At 52.0% G+C, this 21304-nt stretch overlaps 1 long non-coding RNA gene across 1 annotated transcript in view; it reads left to right on the top strand.

Moving 5' to 3' along the window:
• LOC104864541 overlaps window positions 1-5348 on the top strand; it is a 10216-nt gene extending 4868 nt beyond the window's left edge. The window contains exon 3 of the long non-coding RNA XR_780936.1: window positions 4677-5348. This is a non-coding gene — a long non-coding RNA (uncharacterized LOC104864541). The remainder of the gene's footprint in view (window positions 1-4676) is intronic.
• The last annotated feature ends 15956 nt before the right edge of the window (window positions 5349-21304 follow it).

Genomic DNA, 21304 nt, shown 5'->3' with positions numbered 1-21304 from the left:
GCACAAAATGACATTTAAGCTCTCAAGGGGAGACAAGTTCAAAATTCAAGAGACAAGGGACAGGTAGGCCCCAGACAGCTGCATTTTGTGCTTTTGAAAAAAGGAACTAGCAAAGCTAAGTGTGGTAGTGCAGAGCTGTAGTCTCAGCCACTCAGGAGGCTGAGGCAGGAGTATCTCCTGTGCCTAGGAGTTCAAGGTCAGCCTGGGCGACACAGTGAGGCCCAGTCTCAAGAACAAGCAAATACAACAGAGGATATCAGAACTGCAGAACCTGGAGCAACAGTGACTCAACTGGAGCCACTCCCCTAAGCTGCAGAGTCAGAATACCAGGAGCGGCCCCAGCAATCTGTTTAATGACTTCTCTGGGTAACCTGGGTGCTCTCTGAAGTCCAAATCACTTCTTTCACGGAGGGCTTCAGTCTTCTTGGCAGCATCCCGCAACGTGGTCCTGAAGTCCAGCCCTGAATACCACCCGTGATGGGGAACTCAGGAGAACAAAGGTAGAGGGCAGGGGTCGGAAAGGAGAGCTGTCTGGCGGGGCGGACAAGACGCTTCGTGGTCAGATTTGCCCCCCACGCACGAAGAGACTCCAGCAAGTGTTTGAAATGAACTCTGAGCGGAAATGAAGGGCGGCTACCCGATCGTCAGTGAAGTTGGCGCAGGCACTGGCTCGGTGTCGGCTGCGGGGAGGACGGGGGTGTGAGGGGCCCCTGGGATGTCGGGAACAGGACTGCAGCGCCTGCTCATTTCCAGGTCTCTGCCTCTCAGGATGGCCACGTGAGCTGAGGTCTCCAGGGGACGCATGCCGTGCTTGGCACTGGCTACCCGGGATGATCAGTAGGACAGAGACACTGCGCTCTCACAGAGCTTATGTTCTGAATCTGGAGACAGCCGAGAGATAAATATAGTAAACGTTACTATGATATACGTTCATGTCGTAATATATGCAAGCATCAAACCAAAAAATAATAAAAAGTTCAACAAGGTCCTGAGTTCGATTCTCGGTACCAGAAAACAAACGAACAAAAACTGTACCCTGTCCAGTACCTGCGATCACCCCAGTATGCTGTACTTGCTCCTATAATAAGTCACTTTCTCGAGGGACACAACTGCCTCATTATCGTGCTTGTTGTCTGTCTCTGCCCACTAGAATAGGCCTCTGTGGCCCCACCCCCAGGTGCCTGTTAGTCACTTACGGTTCCAGGCTTTTGGAAGAGCGCTGAGTACACAGTCTGTCCGTGGTTCACAGACAGGGAGCTAGGTGCCCCCGGGGACATCTGACAACATCGGAGGAGTGTAATTGGCACAGCTGAGTTGGGGGCGCCCGGGGCACCTTGTGAATGCAGTTCAGCAGCTTAGCAACAGCCTGTCTCAGAACAGAAAAATTAGGGTCGCAGTTCAAAGTGAAGGCCCTGGTTTCAGTCCCCACAGGAAGAGGAGGAGGAGGAGGACGAGGACGAGATGGCGGCTGGTGCCTTATGGATGGCGAGGCTCGTGACAGCCTTGACGATTCTGTTCTTGATAAGATGGTTACATAACACCGCTAGTGACATTTGTGAGAGTAAGAGTGATCATCAGTATTAGTGATGACCTTAAAATAATGCTTTTTCTCAGAAAGCATGGATTATGACATTAGTGCAGGCTGTCCTGACGACAGCAACAATGACAGTGTTACTGATGATTAATGGTGTCCAAGCTGCCGTCAGTACCAGCCATGCCGTCTGGTGCTGGTGATGATGTTGGGAGTGGTCAGAAAGATGCTGCTGAAGCGGGCGTGGTGGCGCACACCTGACATCCCAGCACTCGGGAGGCTGAGGCAGGAGGATCGCCATGAGTTTGAGGCTATCCTGGGCTGCCTTTCTCAAAAAAACAAAAGATTTTTTTTGGGGGGGTACCAGGGATTGAACTTGGGTCTTTGTGCTTGTAAGGCAGGCTACCAAACCGCTGAGCTAAATCCCCAGCCCCAAAAAACCAAAAGATTAAAAAAATAGAAAAAGGTGCTGCTGAATGACTTGGTGACACTAACGTTCATCCATGGTTGTGCTCACACCGATGAGAGGATTTGTGATAATGATGCTGGTGATCGCAAGCTTGTTCCGGAGGCGGACAGTTCACATCCTAACTCAGGCATTTCCTGTTGCTTGACTTCAAAAAGGTTAACCAGCCACCTCACACCTCAGTCACCTTACATAGTAAATGAAGACAATTAGGAATACCGCCCTTTTTTCTCGGGTCGCTGTGCAGATTCACTAATACCCTGCTTGTGACACGTGGACTGTGTCAAATCTCTGGTGAAATTAGCATCACGATGGTGAAGATGGTGAGATGCTCTTAAGAGACAACTGGGCAGATGAGTCTCTCGTGGGGCAAGTAAAGATCACTTATTGATTATGATGTCAGTGATTGTGATAAAGCTATTGGTCAGGAAAAGACTGGTGATTGTGATCACAGTTCATCGGCGCCAGAAGTGGGGATGTGTTAAAAGCACGTGTGGGCATCAGCCAGCAGGGGCTCAGGTTCCAATGGCTTCTTATGTTCCGTGTAACCCTGGCCCTACCACAGCATGTGGGTGCTAGAAGGCCCCTCGCAGCTCATCCACTCCGCCTCCTCGCTGGCCCAGGGGAGACAGGGCAGCGGCCCCTGCTCCACAGCTAGTTAGTGTGGCAGAGCTGGGGCACAGTCGGTCCCTTTCCCTCCTCTCCAGTCTCAGATTAGGTTGCTCTGCGTGTACCTGCATGCATACATGCACTTTGTGTTGCACACAAGTCCATGTATATGAATGCACACGTCTGTTCTGCTGGACGTTTTCCCAGAAGCTGCCTCCAGCAGAGCGGCCCAGCAGCCCAATTTGCAAAGAGCCATTTTGCAAGAAGTCAGGCAACGGGTGTCCCTCCGTCATCTTTTTCCTCTTCTCAGACAAGCAGCGGCCGAGGACCGCTGATTGGCTGTGGCTGGACAAGGAGTTGAAATGGGTAATATTTGCCTAGTTTTTAATGTCTGGTGTCTACAGCTTGCACTTCCATCATTCTATTATATTGATGACAGGCAGACCCGAGCCACAGAGAAGAAACAAATTACCTAATAAATCAAGGCCCCGGGATCTAAAGTGGACAGTGTTATTAGACTAGGGGAGAGAGGGATGCTAAGTGATAGGTAGGGCTGCCTGCAAAAATGGTCCGAGCAGGGACTCATCTGTCTATTTCTCCATAAATAATTACACACCACTGATATGCATCTGAGACAGAACATGATATGTTATTATTAACTAAACAGTAGGAGGGAGAGGTGGCGGCAGGAGAGGGAGAGTGCCAGGAGACTCATGGCCTCCTCCACGTTCACAAGCTCCGGCGGGGACTGGCGGGGAATGAGGGCCTCAGTCCATTTAATGGAGAGGGACCAGGACCCTTGTTCTGGACAGATTTGTAAAGCAAAGCGATTTGGGGAAGAGGGTGAAGGGATCCGTGAGCTCCTGCTGCATTCTGGACCCAGTGGCCCAGCCCTGCTGGTCCCTATCCTTTAATCTTCACAGAGTTCGGGGCAGGCCACGTGGCACAGCCTGTGCTTGAATGGACGGTGCCATGTTTTCCCCGGGAGTGTGCTGCCCGCTCTGTAGAATGGGTAGGAGCCTTTCAACACCCACCCCACAGACTTGCTGTGAGGAGGAAACAAGTCAGGGCTTGCAAGCACTTAAAAGAGTAAACCCAGGGCTGGGGATTTAGCTCAGTGGTTCCGCTGCCTGCTTCACAAGTGCAAGGATCCAAGTTCAATCCCCGGTACAAAAAAAAAAGAGTAAACCCAGAGCCAGATGCAGTGGTGCACCCTCTCTGATCCCAGAATTCAGGAGACAGAAGCAGGAAGATCGCTGAGAGTTTGAAGCCACACAGTGAGTTCAGGGCCAGTCTGAGTTGCATAGCGAGACAATGTCTAAAATATAATATAAAGTCTATTAAATGTAATAATAAAGTATGATAAGCATGAGCTGAGTACATCATTACCTCTCTTCTACAAGCAGAAAGACTGAGGTTCCGGGGAAGGGGGAAGTAGCACGTCCAAGGTGAAGCACAAGGAAAGTAAAAGGGACATTTCAATCTATATGTAAGCAACTCTGAACTCCGCCCCTACCTAGGGGAAGCCAGTGTTTCTTTTCCAAGAACAGAGCGCAAACATTGTAGATGTTGTAGGCTAGAGAGTCTCTATTGCAGATACACAACTTACAGCTTGAAAGCAGCCATAGGTGACATGCAAAAGAATGGAGCCCCTGTATCCAATAAAACTTTATTTGTAGAAACAGGATTTGACAAGACTCCTACCCTACACTATTCTAACAACTTGCCTATGTGATCTGCTCCAAAGGGCAATTGGAAATGTCTACAGAAGATACCATGGGGCAGGGGTGCACAGTCCCTGACCCCCCAGCCCTGGGCAAGCACAGTTCACAAGGGCTTGGCCTCTCCATTTCCCACCACTCCAGTGGGATCGCAGGACCGGAGCACGGGCTGCATGGAAGGCAGAGTCAAGAGAAGCAGTGCCAGAGCCAGGAAGGAAGCAGCCACCACACTGCCAGGCCTCTGCGGGCTTCTCCTAGAAGCCCCATGATAATCCTTTGTGGGCTGTTAATAAGCAAGTTGAACCCCATAATCACCCACCACTTAGCTTCCTGGTTTTCATTTCCACAGAGGCTGGAGAAAACAGTGGCTGAAGAGTTTGCTTCCAGACAGAAGCAGCCATCACTGCCCCTGCAGGCATCTCCAGGCAGGCCATCCGCGAAAGCCTTTCAGCTCCAGCCGGCTGAGCCAAGGTGGTTCCCACTGCCCCAAAACCTGCCTGCTCCCTCCAAGACCGGGGTGGTGCAGCCTGTGGGGGGCTTCCAGACCTTCTCAGAACAAGACTGGGGCTCACTCCGCTTCTCCCCACCCCAGCACACCCTCAGTTTACTGACCCTTGTGTTCAGAGACAACCAGTAGGCCTCCCTGACTTCATCCTGTCTCCCCACTGTGGCCTCCTCCAGGAGCATAATGAGGGGCTTATTAGGTTTCATCATTTGAGCTTTTATTTGCCAGGCAGACTATTTAGCATTTCAGCAGAGCAGAATTGCCTTTGGTTCAGCCTCAGTAGCCCCGAGGCTCCCTCCTCAGTTAGATCTCGCCCTGGTGAGCTCTTTGCAGTGGGAACTCTGCTCCCTCAAATGTTCATCTCAGCCCCCTAATAAAAAATTAAAAATAAAACCAAACAAACCCAAGCAACGATTGGACACTGAATAGCTGCTTTGGAGCCAGAGGCGTAGCATGAACTCTGAGCCACGATTCACTAGCAATAAACTTGAGGCGTTTAACTGGTCCTATGTGAACCCCACCCAGCCCCTGCAGTGTGTGAGGGCTGTGCCCTGAGCGCTGCAGCCTTGGCAAGCCCATCCAGTGGTCTGAGCATAAGTTCTCCCATCTCTAATGTGGCTGGCCATCCCTGCTCCCACCTGCATAGCTACAGTCCCACAAAGATCAAAGTGAGAAATTTTATTTTATTTATTTATTTTTTTGGGGGGGTACCGGGGATTGAACTTGGGTCCTTGTGCTTGCAAGGCAGGCCACTGAACCGCTGAGCTAAATCCCCAGCCCCAAAGTGAGAAATTTTATTTTATTTATTTATTTTTTTTGGGGGGTACCGGGGATTGAACTTGGGTCCTTGTGCTTGCAAGGCAGGCCACTGAACCGCTGAGCTAAATCCCCAGCCCCAAAGTGAGAAATTTTAAAACGAAAATTATAAGACAAAGTGGCAGAACCGTGGCATGATAGATTAAGTGCAGATTTAGGGCTCCCGCTGGGGTTAGGTTCAAATCCCAGTTCTCCCACAAGTCTCGTTGCTTTGGACACTGTGGCCATGGGCAAGTGTTCAGGATGGCGGGATTGTGAACAGAGAAAGAGGCAATGTCCCTTCGGGGTGGCTTCCAGCCAGCCCACCGAGCCTGCAGATAGACCTTTGATTGTGGCGTAGAGGTCAGGGGTCAAGGAATAGCTCTTTGGACAGGAAGTTAGGAGATTGGTATTAGCAAGCTGTGCCTTTCTGGTCTCCATTTCCCCGAGATTTTTTTTCCTTTATCCATCACCCATGGGGCATGTTGTTAACTGAATGCTTGGGACTCGAAGACAGTCCTATTCTCTGCCTCCTCGTGTAGGCAGGAAGACAGTCTAACCTCTGCTGCTTCTACCAGGACAAAGTGTGCCAGGACAGTGGGGCCTGGGAGAGGGAGGGACAGGGTGGTTGGGGTGGAGAGAGGCTACCTGAGCATTGACACTTGATCGTGGTGGCCCTGGGCACATCACTCCTGCTCCCTGGGTATCTATCTCTGTATTTGTCTGTAAAGCAGGATTCTCACAGCCTCCCCAACTCTGACGAGTTGCTTCAACTGATACAAAGCATCAGGACACCGAGAAGTTATTGTGCCAGACATGTAAAGAGGTGGCATTATGAACACAACAACCACTAGGCAGATTTGAGAAGCACACCTTGGTGTGGCCTAGGGACCCACTGCCACCTGGGGCCCACCTTCTGAGCCAGCCTGGGCCTCACAGTCAATGCCCCACACTCTGCCAGGCAAGGCCCAAACTCTGAGCATCTCTTTTCATCCACCACAGTGTTCTACCTGAAATTTGGGCATCTGAACAAATTCTAGAACTGCATGAAGAACATTCAGATCCCCTGGTCTAAACCTCTTGCTTTTTGGCTTTTATCCCCACAAGCATAAATTCCTTCCTCCACTTCTAGCTGGGAAGGTGAGGATCTGGGTTTTCTTTCCCTGAACACAATGCTCCAGGGTCCCCACCCTCCCAGGCCAGGCCTCCTGCCTGCCTCCCACTTACAATGAATTGAATTGTGCATAATTGATAAATTATGCAAAAGGATGCCTGGCAGTTTTCAGAAAAGTTGGGTAGCTCTGAGGCAGCCCCTGGGGACACAGCCTAATTCCACAGAAACCTCACACTCTGTCTGGCCTGCTGTGTGTAAGCTGGATTGATCTAACAAGAGTCGGGGTAGCGGACACAATTTCTGATTTTACACTCTAGGTGAGTTGAATGAGGTATCACCATGATGCGTGTGTGTCTGGGGCAGACAGGGTGGCTGTGGGGAGCAGGATCTACTCCTCAGTCTAATGCATCGGTTCCCCCACTGGGCTTCTGGCCTCAAGGTCCAGTTTCTACATTGGGGTCCGGGGCAGCTTCTCAAGCAGAGAAGAGAGCAGTCTCTATTTACCTTTGTAGAATAAACCTAGACCCTTGCGGGAAGGGACAGCTGAGCCAGGGACACTGGCTGTTCTTCCTGCTCAGGACACCAGCCTGGCCCCCAGTAGGACATCTAGACACTCTTACCACTTAGAGGGGTCAAAGAGGCTGATTAAGTAGCCCCCTATTTTCCCTTTCAGCCCAGAAACCTAGGAGAGAGCCCAGGAGGGGGGGCCGTGGCAGTGAAAATGTGACCGTGGTGATAGAAGTCCCTTGTGTCTACCTAGACAGCCCTGGCTCAGCTGAGTCCAGGATCCTGCCAGCGGGAGGGCAGAACAGAGGGCAGGATGGGAGAGGGTGGCTGAATCCATGCATTCCCTTCCCTGGCCCTTTTGGGGTGATTTCTAGACCTCCCTAGAGCCTGGGCCAAGCAGATGGTGCTCAGGTCCCCAGCCCCAGGGTTTCCTGGGTGCCACCTGGGTTCACAGGCATTCTTGCATGGAAGCCTGTCTTCCTGCCACCATGGTCATTAGCAATGACCCTAATGTCCTCTGTCGGACAGCAATCGGGGGTGACACGCTCCCTCTCCTGCAGGACAGGGCAGGCTTGGCCACTTCCTCGGAGCAGAGAGGATAAGCAGCTTGGCCAACCATCACCCTCTGTGTCCCAGTGGCTGGAGCCTTATCAATTCCTGTCCCCGTGTCCTGAGGACAAGGCAACCCAAGAGAGGGACAGACAGAAACTCAGCCCTGACTTGGGATCCAGCAAGGCCACGAATGGATGCTGCTGCCAAGCCTCACTGCCCTGTCTGTGAAATGGAGCTGCGTCTCACTGAGGAAGCCTTTGGGAGGGCTGCAGGGCTCTGCCTGGGACAAAGCAGCTCCTCTTCACAGTGGCCTTGGGTCCCTCCTGGCTGCCTGCCTCAGGCCACCCCTGTCCCCAGCTCCTGTGCCCAGCTTCAGCCTCACTCAGGACCCCCACCTCTGGTCCCAGCCTAGCTCTTCTCTGAGAGCCAGGTTCTGAATGAGGAGACCTCTACCCCCTGACTCCTGTAATTGAGTCCCAGCCTCCACCCAGAGTAAAGCCACACCCTCCCTGGGAAGAAGAAGCTAAACCTGCCCCACCTGGGAGACACCTCCTGGGAGGGCCCCTGCCAACATTTAGGAGCTGCTCCCTGCTCCAGTGGAATCTGAGGTTCCTTTAGTAAATGCTTTCCCACTGCAGCCAGCCGTAGGAGAGGGGGCCGCTGGGGGCAGGAGGCATAGAGGCATAGAGGAGGCCTTTGGAAAAAATCTACAGCACTGGGCATGGTGGCATATGCCTGAAATTCTAGCTTCTCTAGAAGCTAGGGGAGGATTGCAAGTTCCAGCCCAGCCTATTTTGACAACATCCAAAAATAAAAAAATTAAACCGCTGAAGACGTGGCTCAATGCAAAGACCCTGAGTTTGGTCCCCAGAAGTGGGGGGCGATTAACAACTGCCATCCCTAGCAGTTTAGCCCTGGCCCCCAGGGGAGCAGGAGAATGGGTCTCCATCCTCAGGGACATGGAAGCCAGGACATAGAAGGATCCCTGGGTCTGAGGCTTTCCATGAAAGACCCCATGTCCATATCACAGAGAGGGGCAAGTGGCAGTGTCTTCCAGGGCTCTTGGCCGCCACACGTGGCCGTGTGCTAGGCAGGGTGTCCAGAGGGCCCTGCAATCCCACCTGAATGTTCACTACATTCGTACATTGGGTACGAGGCCAGGGTATCTGTGATGTTCCCAGCTGTGTTTCTGTTCATGTATTTTATTTGCATTTTTTTTAAGGTACGGGGGATCAAGCTCACTACCTTGCGGGCTGTGAGGCAGGTGGCGGGACCACTGAGCTAAATCCACCGCCCTAGATTGTTTATTTGCAATTTTTGTGGATTTTATACTTTAAAACAAAGTTCAGTCCTTCCTAGGCAGCAGGAAAACCACACTGCGTCGAGGACGAGCAGGCTCAGATCACACCAGGTCAGAAGCCTGCTGAGCCCCAGCCCGCCCTCTCCGCACTACTCCTTTGGCGGCGACAACCATGGACCTTGCAGATACCGAGGGCCGTTGCGGGGTGGATTCCCACGCTGGGAGCCCTTGCCAAAGGGCCCCCGGAGTCACCCCTGTCCTCTGAGTCAGCAGAAGGGCTCAAACAGGAGGGAGCCAGCCTTTGGAAGCCGCAGCACTTACCCACTTGCAGAGCCTTCGTAAATCCTCCCGCTGTGGCCCCGCCCAACTCTAGCTTTGAGTTCATTTGCATACTTGGCTCGGTACCTCCAAATCCTGTTATCGCCAGAGCCAGAGAATATCCATTGTCCTGGGTCCAGGGGGGGCTCCAGATCCACCTTCCTCCCCTCCCCCTGGCACTGGACCCCGCCTCCTCCTCCTGGCTCCTCCCTGTGATCTTTGGAATCCACACTGCCTCTGCATATTTTGTCTTTCTCTCTGTTGGTTCTGATTTCTCCTGGTTTAACGGTGCTGCCCTCTGAGTAGGAAACAGACTCAAACACTTGCTTAGGGTCACGGCCACTACTCCAGGCCAGCACCCCACCCAGGCCCAATTCGGCCTTCCCAGAAGCCTCTGAGTGTTGGCGGTAGGTGGCGGGGCTCTCCAGTCCTCAGCCTCCAGACCTGCAGGGTCAAGTTCAGGCCCCGCTGCCTCATGAGTCCCCTTCGAACCGTCCGTCTTGGCGTTTGTGTGTGAAGAGCCAGAACATCCTGGCACCGAGGCAGCTGGGACAGGCCCAGGGGTGGGGGAGGAAGCCTGCATGAGTCAAAGCAAAGTCCAAAGGTCCACTTGAGGCAGGCGTCTACTTTGAGAGCACCCTAAGTGAGCTTCAAGTGGAGGAGCGTGTCCTCCGCACATCTGGCCATTCTGTTCCTAATGCAAACCACCGCTGGGAGCCAGGGAAAGCAGAAAAGCTTTTGGTGCTTTTCCCAGGCGCAAGGAACATTGGTTTGGGCAGAGCCCAGACGATCGGAACCACCCCATGCCTGAGCTTCATGTGAGGGCTGGTCTACTTCTCTGTTAACAATGCGACAATCCCAGAGAGAAACTCAATCCTGAGCACTCTATGACGTCCAAAGGCCATCTGAGGAGTGACCAGGGAGGGAGTCACCTCAGCCTCGCGCACCTCCCCTCCATGGTGACCATCCTGAGCAACAGAGCCAGTCAACCTGCCTACAGTGGGGAACACGGATCCCATTAGTGCCAGGCTGGGCCAGGCCAGACTGATCCTGGAGTTCACTGTTCCTGGGCTCCCAGCCCTGAATCCTAGCACATTGTCTCGTGGAATCCCAACTGCAGTCCCCAGGAGGAGGCTCTAATCTCATGCTAGGAAACAGGTGCACGGTGGTTATGGCGCCTGCCCAAGGTCACCCTTCAGCGGTAGGGGTCAAAGATTCAAAGCCACATCCCCCAGACTCCGTGGCCAGCTCCTTTACTCTCTGCTCTCTGATTCTTTTCTCTCCACAGAAGCACTCAAGAAATATTTACTTATTGATTAATGAGTAGATTCTGCACATTAATACTTCCAAGACTGTCTCTTTGTATGTCAGTCTGTTCTCCCCAAGTGCCAACTCCACTGAACAATATATCGATCCTTCCCCATAATAATTTATCATCTGGTGGTTGTGACTTATAAAATGCCAGTTGTCCAGAAGGAGGATGAGAATTTGGGCTGCTCAGATATGTACATATATTTATGTATTTTTTAAATTTAAGGAGTGGGAGTTTTAACGTGGCCTATGGTGGCAACTGTCTCTCCCCCAGCTCCTGGACACGCAGGGTGTGGCGGGGGACCTTCCTGCCAGTCTATGGGAGGTGATCTGAGGGTCGTGGAACCTTGTTTCTGGTTGCTGGACTCTTCCTTCCCCCCACCCAGAGCCAGCTGGCTGACAGGCGTTGGATGGTGTCTCAGGATAGACGCCTGTCAAGTGGTTCTCATGTTGTGACAGTAGGCAATTATGATTCCTTCCCAAAGGAATTCACAATAAACTTCAGTGAATGGGTGGAGGTCAGAGAATTTAGGATGGCAAAAGCCAGCCAGTGAAGGAATTTGGTTGATGGGCTTTTAACTGGAAGAGGAGATTTTGAAGGGAGAAATACACACATGCACAGAGAACCCTGAAGTCTGGATAGTCCACCATCCCTCATCTGGGACAGGCAGAGGCCATGTCCCCAGGAAGCACCTCACACGCCTCGGAAACTTCTCATCTTTGTGTCTCGCCCTCTCCACATGACCTGGGAGGTCCCTGAGGGCTCATCCCCTGAGCCGTCAGAGAGGTGAGGCAGTGGAGCTGTCTGCAGGATGTGGAGGTCTATGAGGCATTTTGCACATAGTACAACTCAAAAAGTTAAACGTGTGTATGTGTGTGTATGTGCGCGTGCACACGCACATGTGCGCTCCACGCCTATGTTTATACACAAAAGCATGTGAGTGTTATTGTCCTGGAACCCCAGTGGAGGAATGCATCTGTCATCTCAGTGCCCTGTGGGGAAGAAGAAACAAAGCCCAAGGCCACAATCTGCTCAGTTCTACATCCTTGGCTCACAAACCTCACCCAGCAAGTGAGTCCTGACCTCCCTGCCCCCAGCCTCCTCACGGTTCCCTGGGAAAAGTCCCTGAAGAACTGCATTACTGCATGAAAAGTGCCTTGCTTGAGCCTAGACATTTGACCCAACTACAAATAGAGTGTGGTTTTCTTCCAGAAATCGAAAGCAGAGAACCAAGAGCCTTGGTGACCATAAGCATGCAGGCCAGTGGCGGGGAAAGGGCCACTGAGAGCTGGGTTCAGGCCCTCAGGCCTGGTTGTTTCTGCAATCGTAGGTGAGACCTTTGGAAGGTGATTGAATTAAAGGGGTGTTATAACTGACTTGCTGTTGGAAGAGGTGGGGCACTGTGGGTGTGACCCACGAGGCTGTATCTCCCTTCCCAGCTCCTCCCTTGACCTCTCTCTCCGCCATGTCATGAGCAGCCTCCTCTGCCGGGCCCTTCTGCCATGCTGTCCTGCCTTGGAGCAAGCCACCCATGGACTGAAATGTAAGCCAAATTAACTTCTCCTCAAGCTGTGGGCATCAGGTATTGCGTCCCAGCAATAAGTGACTAAGACACCAACTTTCCACCGTCACCTCCTTGATCTGTCTCAGGGTTCTCTGGAGAAACAGAACCAATAAGACCTACGGGGTAAATGGGAAGGGATGTATTATGTTGGGTTGGCTCCCATACCTAGGGATGCTAAGAAGTCCCACAGTCTACTGTCTGAAGCTGGAACACAGGCAGGTGCTGGTGTTCACTCCAAACCCAGAGGCCCAAGAACCAAAAGCATCATTGTCTGAGGACAGAAGACGGATGTCCCAGCTCAAACTGAGAGTTCTTTCACTCCTCTTCTCCCTCTTCCTTCCATCCGGGTCCTCAGTGGAAGCCCCTGGTGTTGACGATGGAAATCCTGTACTCGGCCCACTGACCCGATGCTAATCTATTCCAGAAACGTCCTCCCAGACACACCCAGAATAATGTTTTACCTGCCATTGGCGTCTCTGAGACCAGTCATACATTAACACATAAATCACCCATCACAGCCTCACCCCGTTGCTGACCCTCAGAGGTTGCTCTCCAAGCCTGTGCCTTGAACATCTAGAAATGGACCAAGAAGAAGGTTCAGGGAGTCATGGGGAGAATCTAAGGACTTTTTCCAGGAAGAGGAAGTGTGGTAGTCTTTGGTGAGAGACAAAGTATGGGGAGAGAGGACAGAGAGTTCCTTTAAGCTGATTGGAGGGTGAGATTCAGCTATGTGCAGAGTCCTCATATGGAAATCTTGGTGACATTTGCCCTAATGAGGACACAGACTTGGACAGGAAGAAGACTCTGCCAGCCAGACCAGGGGAATTGCTGGACATCCACATGCGGAATGCAGGCTAGCAGAAACAGGAACTCTGAGGATGAGTAGATGATGGACGGAGGGAGGGATGGATGGATGGATGGACAAGCAGATGTGTGGACATCTATTTGGACAGCTGAACAACTGCACAGAGGGATAGACAAACAAGTCTGAAGAGATGGGTGGATAGGGCCAGGGATTAAGCTCAGTGGCACCTCGCCAACCTCACAAGCTTAAGGTCCAGAGTGTAATTCCTGACCCAAAAAGAAAAAGAAAGAAGGGGGTAGTTGGGGGTGGGGACAGAACAGACACATGTAAGGAGGTGTGGATGGAGGAGGAGTGAGCTCAGAACTGCCCTTCTACTTCAGAATCCAAAACTGCATGGTAGTGTGGGTGAGGAATGCCTCCTCTTTGGGATTTCACAGGCCCTTGAATATACAAGATTGACACGAAGTTACCAGCTTTTAATTGTGTCAAGTTGAGAACATTGTAACAGTGTTCACTGTAAAAACCATCACCTATTTAAAAAATGAAACAGAATAGAGCGTAGTAAAAGCAGTTCTTCCCAAGTAAGGATCATTAATAATGTCTCCCTCCCTCCCTCAATTACTTTTTCCATCTTCCTTCCCTCCCTCTCATTCTATTGAGAAATAACAGGCAGCCTGACCCAAAATACTGTATTTGGAAAATATGTTGTTTATATATTGTCATTTCCCATTTGCTATACTAACGGAAAGAGAACTACTACTATACATACATACTATGTACTGTATACCATGTTATATATAATACTATGTACTATGTTGTATACTGTTTGTCATGCTAATGGAAAAGGACTAATGATATGCACTATATACTATATACACACAAAGGAGAGGTGCATTTAGCTCACAGTTTTGAAATCAAGAAGTCCAAGCTGTGTGATGACAGCTCTGGTGAGGGCCCCTGGCTACAGAACAGCACAGCAGAATGTGTCACGGCGGGACTATGCATGTGCAACAGAGACATCCCGTGACAATATAGAAAACCAGAAACCAGGCGTGGTGGTGCGTGCCTATAATCTCAGCACTCAGGAGGCAGAGCCAGGAGGATCACAAGGAGTTTGAGGCCAGCCTGGACATAATGAGTCCATGGCCAGCCTGGACTACAAAGTGAGACCCCGTCTAAAAACAAAGGAGGCAGAGGCCAAGGAATTTTAGCTCAGTGGTTCTGCCACCTGCTTCTCAAGTGCAAGGTCCCAAGTTCAGTTCAAAAAAAAAAGGAGGCAGAGAGTAGGGGGAGGGGAAGGAGACAGGAGAGAGTGAGGATCCAGCCTTGCTCTTTTTGTAACAACCTGCACCCTCAGCAATTGCCTCACTGCCTGAAAACAACACAAATTCCTCCTAAGGCCAGCGCCCCAGAGACCTAATCTCTCCTTCCCCTGGGTCTCACCTTTGAGAAGTCCCACCACCTGCCGGTACTGCCTCACTTCCACACAGCTCAGGAAGGCAAACCCACTGTTGCTAGAGAGACTTCTAATCCCTCAAGAAATTCAGCATACACCTCTTGTGAGAACCCTTAAAATATTTGCAATTTTTATTTTGTCTTTTTTTGAGACAGGGTATTGCTATGTAGTTCAGGCTGGTTTTGAACTCGCTATGGAGCCCAGGCTGGCCTTAAACTCACAGTGATCCTCCTGCCTCAGCCTCCTGAGTGCTGGGATTACAGATGCATGCTACCATGCCCAGCTTTTGCAATTAACAGGTCAACATTGTTTAGTCGATCAATACACACACACACACATGTACACAGGCACACATACACTTGTAACCTCAGCTTTAGATCCTGGAGCTGGGGTGGGAGGTGACAGGAAAATGGTACCAAAAAGAACAACCATAAAGCTTCTCTGATTCAGACTGAAGTGAGAGGGGCATAAAAAATAAATAAATAAACAAAAAAAACTTACCACCAGATCCCTCCTACTGGTGGATAATTTTTCTGCAGTCTATTTCCAGAAAAGCTGTAATTCAGCTCCCAACAACCTATGATTTACATCCGGGCCGGTGTAAAAGATATTGTGAGGAGTCTTCCGAGTGTGCTCTGTGTGTTTGTATAAATCTCTCTACTCAAAATATCTCCCACAGTTGACTGACAGCCCATGTAATTTAGCAGAAGGCTAAAAATTAAAACCCTCCCGCCTGCGGCGGGAGAGAAAGAGTACTCCACAGTGACACCAAACGCCGCCCCCTCGCCTGGGCTCGGCAGATGCCTGGGCTGTTCATTTTGGAGACAGAACAAAATATTTGTATTTAGATTTATTAAGTCATTATTCTGCCATTTGTTCCAATACGCTTTATTAAAACCGGATCTCATCTATGTTTTGAAAGTATTACCTGATTTACATAAGCCGGTCCCAGCCCTAATTACGGCTTCTTTCGGTGTCTTTTTATTCCGAGGGAGGCTGGTCCTCCCCCGCCTGTTTTTTTGTCGCCTGCCTTTATGGCCCATATGTCTGCCTTGAGATAGCAAGAATCTTAGCCTATAAATAGACGGTTCGGAGCGGCCCCGCTGCCAGTTATCTGTCCACACATCAGTATTACCATAATTGCGGCAGTGAATGTGTAATCTCTCTAATCACACGTTCCCGTCGGGAAACTGGATTGGATTTCATAAATTGTATAATTTGAGGCTTTCCTGAGCTAACCACCAGGCAAACGGGCGGCCGTGGGTCATGCGGGGCTTGGCAGTGGCCCTCAGCCTGGCCGGGCGGCCTGGCTATCTGTCCACACATCAGTATTACCATAATTGCGGCAGTGAATGTGTAATCTCTCTAATCACACGTTCCCGTCGGGAAACTGGATTGGATTTCATAAATTGTATAATTTGAGGCTTTCCTGAGCTAACCACCAGGCAAACGGGCGGCCGTGGGTCATGCGGGGCTTGGCAGTGGCCCTCAGCCTGGCCGGGCGGCCTGGCGCGCATGTGGGTGGCAGTGGCGTTGCCGTGCCTCGGAGGCCAGGCCGCCGGGGGAGCAGGAGAGGCCTGTTTGTAACATCCTCTCTCCGTTTTGCTACTGTTGACCTTTCGGGGTAAAAATACCGAAAATATTTCCATCAGGATAGATGAAGACATCGGGATTAGGCAAAGTCGCGTGTGGTTCTAAAGATCACACCCCTGGGAACTGACCACAGACGTGGGTCTGAGACTCCCTGCTCCACACACCCCGGCCACCGATTTCATCTGCAGTGTGGCGCCAACAGGTGCCGGTGAATTCCATTTGTAGCTCTGGGCTGCCGTTATTACTGTCATTTTAGCGAATCGCCACAACCAACTGGGAAGGTGCTTTTCTAGGTAACAAAACAGGGACTCGGAGAGCTCAAGTTCACTGCCTGACTCACTCAGCTTGCAGAGCAGATCTGAGCTTGGAGACTCCAGTGTTCTCTGGGGTTCTCGCCTCTTCCCTCCTGGCCTTGTTTGCTTTGCCCCTCTCAGAAGGAGGCCATAATTGGCTGCTGTCCATAGCCGGAGCCCTGGGGAAGGGCAGAGGAACAGGCTGGCCTCCTGCTACCTTCTCTGGGCCCTGGGGACAACTCCAGGCCTGGTGGTGAGGATGTTGCTTCCCCGAAACCCCCCGGGGAGCCTGGGGAAAAGGCTTCTTTTTGTTTTGTACCACAGGCTTCCTGGGGCGATGCTATTTGCAACGAAGTTCCCCGGGGTGGCTGATGACACCCCGGTATTGGCTGGGGAAGTCTCCACAGACCTGGCACTGCCGGCTCTGCCAAGTAATTGCCCAGCCTTGCCGAGTTTCAGATGCCTATTAGCTGCTTTAAATTGTGCACTCATCAGACGACAGCCTTGTTGCCAGCAGCGGCCCCCAGGAACCATCCACTCCAACTCCACGGATTTTTCCAGAGGAGGAAAGGACACTCAGGAAGGGGCAGAACCTGCCCAGTGCGGCAGAGACAGTCTTGGCTGGGCGTGGGCCAAGGAAAGAGGACAATTTGCTGAGTGATGAGGCATTAAAAGATAATGAACATCGCTAGATGTGGTGGCACACAGCTGTGATCCCCCTCCCACTCGGGAGGCTGAGGCAGGAGGATTTGCATGAGTCTGAGACCAGCTTGGGTTACATAGTGAGTTCAAGACCAGCCTGAAGTGCGTAGCGAGACCCTGTCTCAAAAGAAGAAAAATGATATGAAAACCAAAAGTGCTATCAATTAATCTGCTATGTGACTTTGAGTAAGTCATTTTCCTGTTTTGGGTCTGTCAAATACGAGGGTTGTGTTCTACATTGTTGCAGCCACTTCCTCAACATGAGAAATAATTGCACGCGCGTGTGTGTGAACATGTGTGTGTGTGCACATGCATGCATGCATGACTCCTCAAGCACAGATGATCCCACTGAAGCAGACGTGGCTTCCTGTTCTTTCCTTTAACCCAGCGCTCTGGCCTGATGCTCAGTGAGCAGCACTGAGGGGTCCCAGCTCCTCCCGGGAGGGTCCTCCACCTCCCACTCCTGCCAACACGGACAGCACCAGGCAGTGTTCCCACCCTTGGCGGACCTCTCGCTCCTGCTCGAAGGAGCTCAGGAGGACTGTTCTCTCCGGAAGGTTTGGGAAACACTCTGTGTCAGACCTGAGTTGGGAGTACAAATAGGGAGGCATAGAAGTAGGCAGATCAAACAGGAGGGGGTTTCTCTGGCACCTGGGCCGGAATGGTACCCGGGTCACTGTGCTCTGAGCTGGCTCAGGCCTGGCATGAGCACCGGGTGTGTGGCGAGATTCCCTGCTGCTACCTGTGCTGGCCTGGGGTGTGCACAGACTCAGCTGCTCCCAGGTTGTACCCCGGGGCAGGGGGTGGGCAGCTGTGCTCCTGCACTGAAGGGGAGGCCTCTGCCCACTGCCTGAGGCCACAGGCAGGAGGTGACCCCAGTCCCTCCAGAGGCCTTGCCAGATGCCCCTGCAGAGTGGGGAGCTGCCCCGCCCCCTGCAGCCAGATGTTGCTGGTGAGGACATCGGGATCAGGCTGCTGCACCTGCCCCAGGGGAAGGCGTGGAGCAGAGGCACCAACCCACAGGGGCTCTGCCATCCTCCCTTCATCTGCACATGAGACTGTGTGACAAAGGAAGGCATAGGAGACTGTGACGGGACTGGCCTAGGACTGGAACCCACACTCATCCTTCCACAGATCCAGGCCTCTGCTCTCCAGCCCGATGTTCGGGGTGTCAGCTAATCGAGGCCACACCAGCTCGCTCCAGGGTGTCTGCAGGCCGTGGCCCTGGCTGGTAACACTCTCGAGCCTTGGATCCCATGGTGCCACTGGTGGCTGTGTCCAGCTGGGTTTGTTCCCATGGACCCAGGACCCCTGGCTGGCTGTAGGTTCGGCTCCATGGGCCTGTGGGTCCCTTCCCAGCCTTCCATGGGCAAGGCCGTGGCATACGCAGCTACCCCGGTTCACCTCTGAGTCTGTGGTGTGGGCAGAGAAAGCGTCGCCCTACCCACGGGACAGCCGGGGAGCTTGGCAAGACCATCAGGCAGAGGCAGGGGCGACTGTGCAGCGGGACCCAGCACCACACCCGTGCCAGCGGAGGCAGCACACCATACACAGGGCCCCGAGGCCAGCTGAGCCACTGATCCTGTCTCCTCATTAGTAAAATGAGCCTGGTAAGGCGGCCGGCCCAGCCTGTTCTGCACCATGTCGCAGCCTCATCACCCAGGGCCTGACAGAAGGCCTGTGTCAAGGTGTCCCCGACGTGGGCCTTTCCTTCCATCCCATGTGCAAGTCCAGAAGCTTTGTGCAAGCTTCTGCGGGTCTCGTCTTGCCTTCATCACCCTGGGGTGCTGTGGGAAGGGCCATAGGAGGCACTTTGCTAAGGATGCCCAGCACTGCCTTTGCTGGTTGCTGCCACGGGCCTCCCCAACCCTCCCCGAGGAGCAGCGTGAACGTCACCCCCTGTACTGGCCCCCCACTTGGCCCAGGGAGGAGCTGAGACGGGAACAGGAAACGTCCCTGGTGACTCACTCTCACTTCAGTTCTCCACCAGAGGAAGCAACTTCTGATGAGCACCAAGTAGGTGCCAGTCGTTGGGGTGGCACTTGGAGACACTGAGGTGCCCAAGGCATGGTCCCTACTGAAAAGGGCTCATGGGCTAGAAGTGGGGCGGGAGCAGAAAGAGGCACGCAAATGATCTCCAGCCCAACAGACGGGAAACAGGCCCAGTAGACAGCTTCCCTACGAACCCTATCTTGGTGAGACTGTAGCACAGCTCAAGGAGATTTGAAAAAGCTTCGTGAAGGGTGGACTTTGGGCTTTTTTTTTTTTTTTTGTGAGATAGAATTCTGCTATGTAGTTCAGACTGGTCTTGAACTCACTATGTAGCCCAGGCTGGCCTCTAGCTTGTGGCGATCCTCCTGCCTCAGCCTCCAGAGTGCTAGGATTACAGGCATGCACCACCACACCTGGCTGATTTTGGGCTTTGAAGGATGAGCAGGAGTTTTCAGGGAAAAGGAAGAGAATGAGAATGGAGGCCCCAGTCGGCGAGGTAGATGACGCATGACCGGGCTGAGGGGGCAGAGCCTCTCCCGGAGGAGAGCTACGTGTCACTGTGGTCCCTGTGCATGGCTGCACAAGTGTGCAGCGGGACCCGTGGGGCGTGAGAAACACCAGCTGCCTGATGTGTGGGCGACCTACGAGCCGGGTCTGTGCCTTCCAGGAATTCTGGCGTGTTCAGAGCAATCCTCCCCAGCAGGTCTCCAGCTCCGGTGTGACCTTGAGGTCTGACGTCACTTCCCCCTCAGGGGACACTGGCAGACCCTCCACAGAGGGGGAAATAGACACACAGTTTTGCTCTGGTGTTGCAAAGACTCGGGGTCTTTGCACTGAGCTGCATCCCCAGCCCTTTTTATTATTTTGTATTTTGAGACAGGGTCTTGCTGAATCGCTGAGTTGCCCAGGCTGGGTTCTGATTTGTAAGCCTCCTGCCTCAGCTTCCTAGAGTGCTGGGATTACATGCCTGCGCCACCATGCCAAGCTGATATGCTATTTTGCGCACCATTTCCAGGGACTGGGGACACCCTCCCACCAGCCCATCTCCAGGGAAGACCCGTCTGATGTTGTCCAATTCCTACACTTCGCAGATGAGGAAACTGAGGCAGAAAATGAATGTGACTATCCAGAGCCGCACAGGAAACCAAAGCAAAATGGACCTAGACTGCTGTTTTGTGCCAGGCTTCTCCCATAGACACCTCCTGCAGCCACCTCCCAAATATCCACCCCGGGCGCTGTGGGTCTGTATCCTGCCAGGAGGCAGAGACAGGCTTGTGTTCCCTGTCAGGCTCAGCCTCTTAGGAAAGCCCCACCCATGTGCTGTGCTGTCCCAGGAGTCTCCCTGCTCCCCAGTCGCTGTGCCCTGCCTCTGGGCACAGGGGCCTCTCCCTCCCTCTCCACCCTCCGTGGCCTCCACCACTGGATTGGCTTCTTGCTCAGCCCCGGTCCTGCCTACCCAAAAACACAATCAAGAAACCAATCCCAGTGACCACAGCTGCACACAAAATTAAATACTTAGCGATAAGTCTAACCAAGGAGGTGAAAGACCTGAACACTGAAAACTATAAAACGGTGATGAGTGAAACTGAACAAGACACCTTTCATTGGAAAGATGCCTATGGGCCTGTTTTGGAGAAATTAATAGGGAGTCGATATAAACTCTATCAAAACTCTAGTGATATTTTCCAACAGAAATAGAAAAAAAAATTCATATTGAACCCCAAGAGACCCCAATTAGCCAAAGCAACCTTGAGGACAAGGAATAAGGCTGTCAGAGTCTTCATGCTACTGGGCTTCAGAATATACTACAGAGCCATGGTAAGCAAAGTGGCATGACATAAAAACAGACAATCAATGGGACAGAGAGACAGCCCCGAATGGAATCCATAGGCTTCAAGCAATTGGCTTTCAACAGATGCCAGGAACACTCAATGGGAAAAGGACAGTTTATTCAATAAATTGTGGCTATTCACATAGAGAAGAATGAATTGAGACCCTAGTTCAGATCATACAAAAAAACCAATTCAAAATTGATTACAGACCTAAGAGCAGCAGCTGCAAAACGCTGCAGAAAAAAAATAATAATAATAAATAAACCACTCCATTATATTATTGACCCAGGCAAAGAATTTCTTTTTAATATAGAAACAAAAGCACAGGCAGCAAAAG

Source organism: Fukomys damarensis, unplaced genomic scaffold, assembly GCF_012274545.1.
Source record: "Fukomys damarensis isolate Sample0158 unplaced genomic scaffold, DMR_v1.0_HiC HiC_scaffold_25, whole genome shotgun sequence".
Classification (NCBI taxonomy): Eukaryota; Metazoa; Chordata; class Mammalia; order Rodentia; family Bathyergidae; genus Fukomys; species Fukomys damarensis.
Note: the sequence above shows the minus strand (reverse complement) of the source record. Positions and strands in the feature narration are given on the sequence as shown.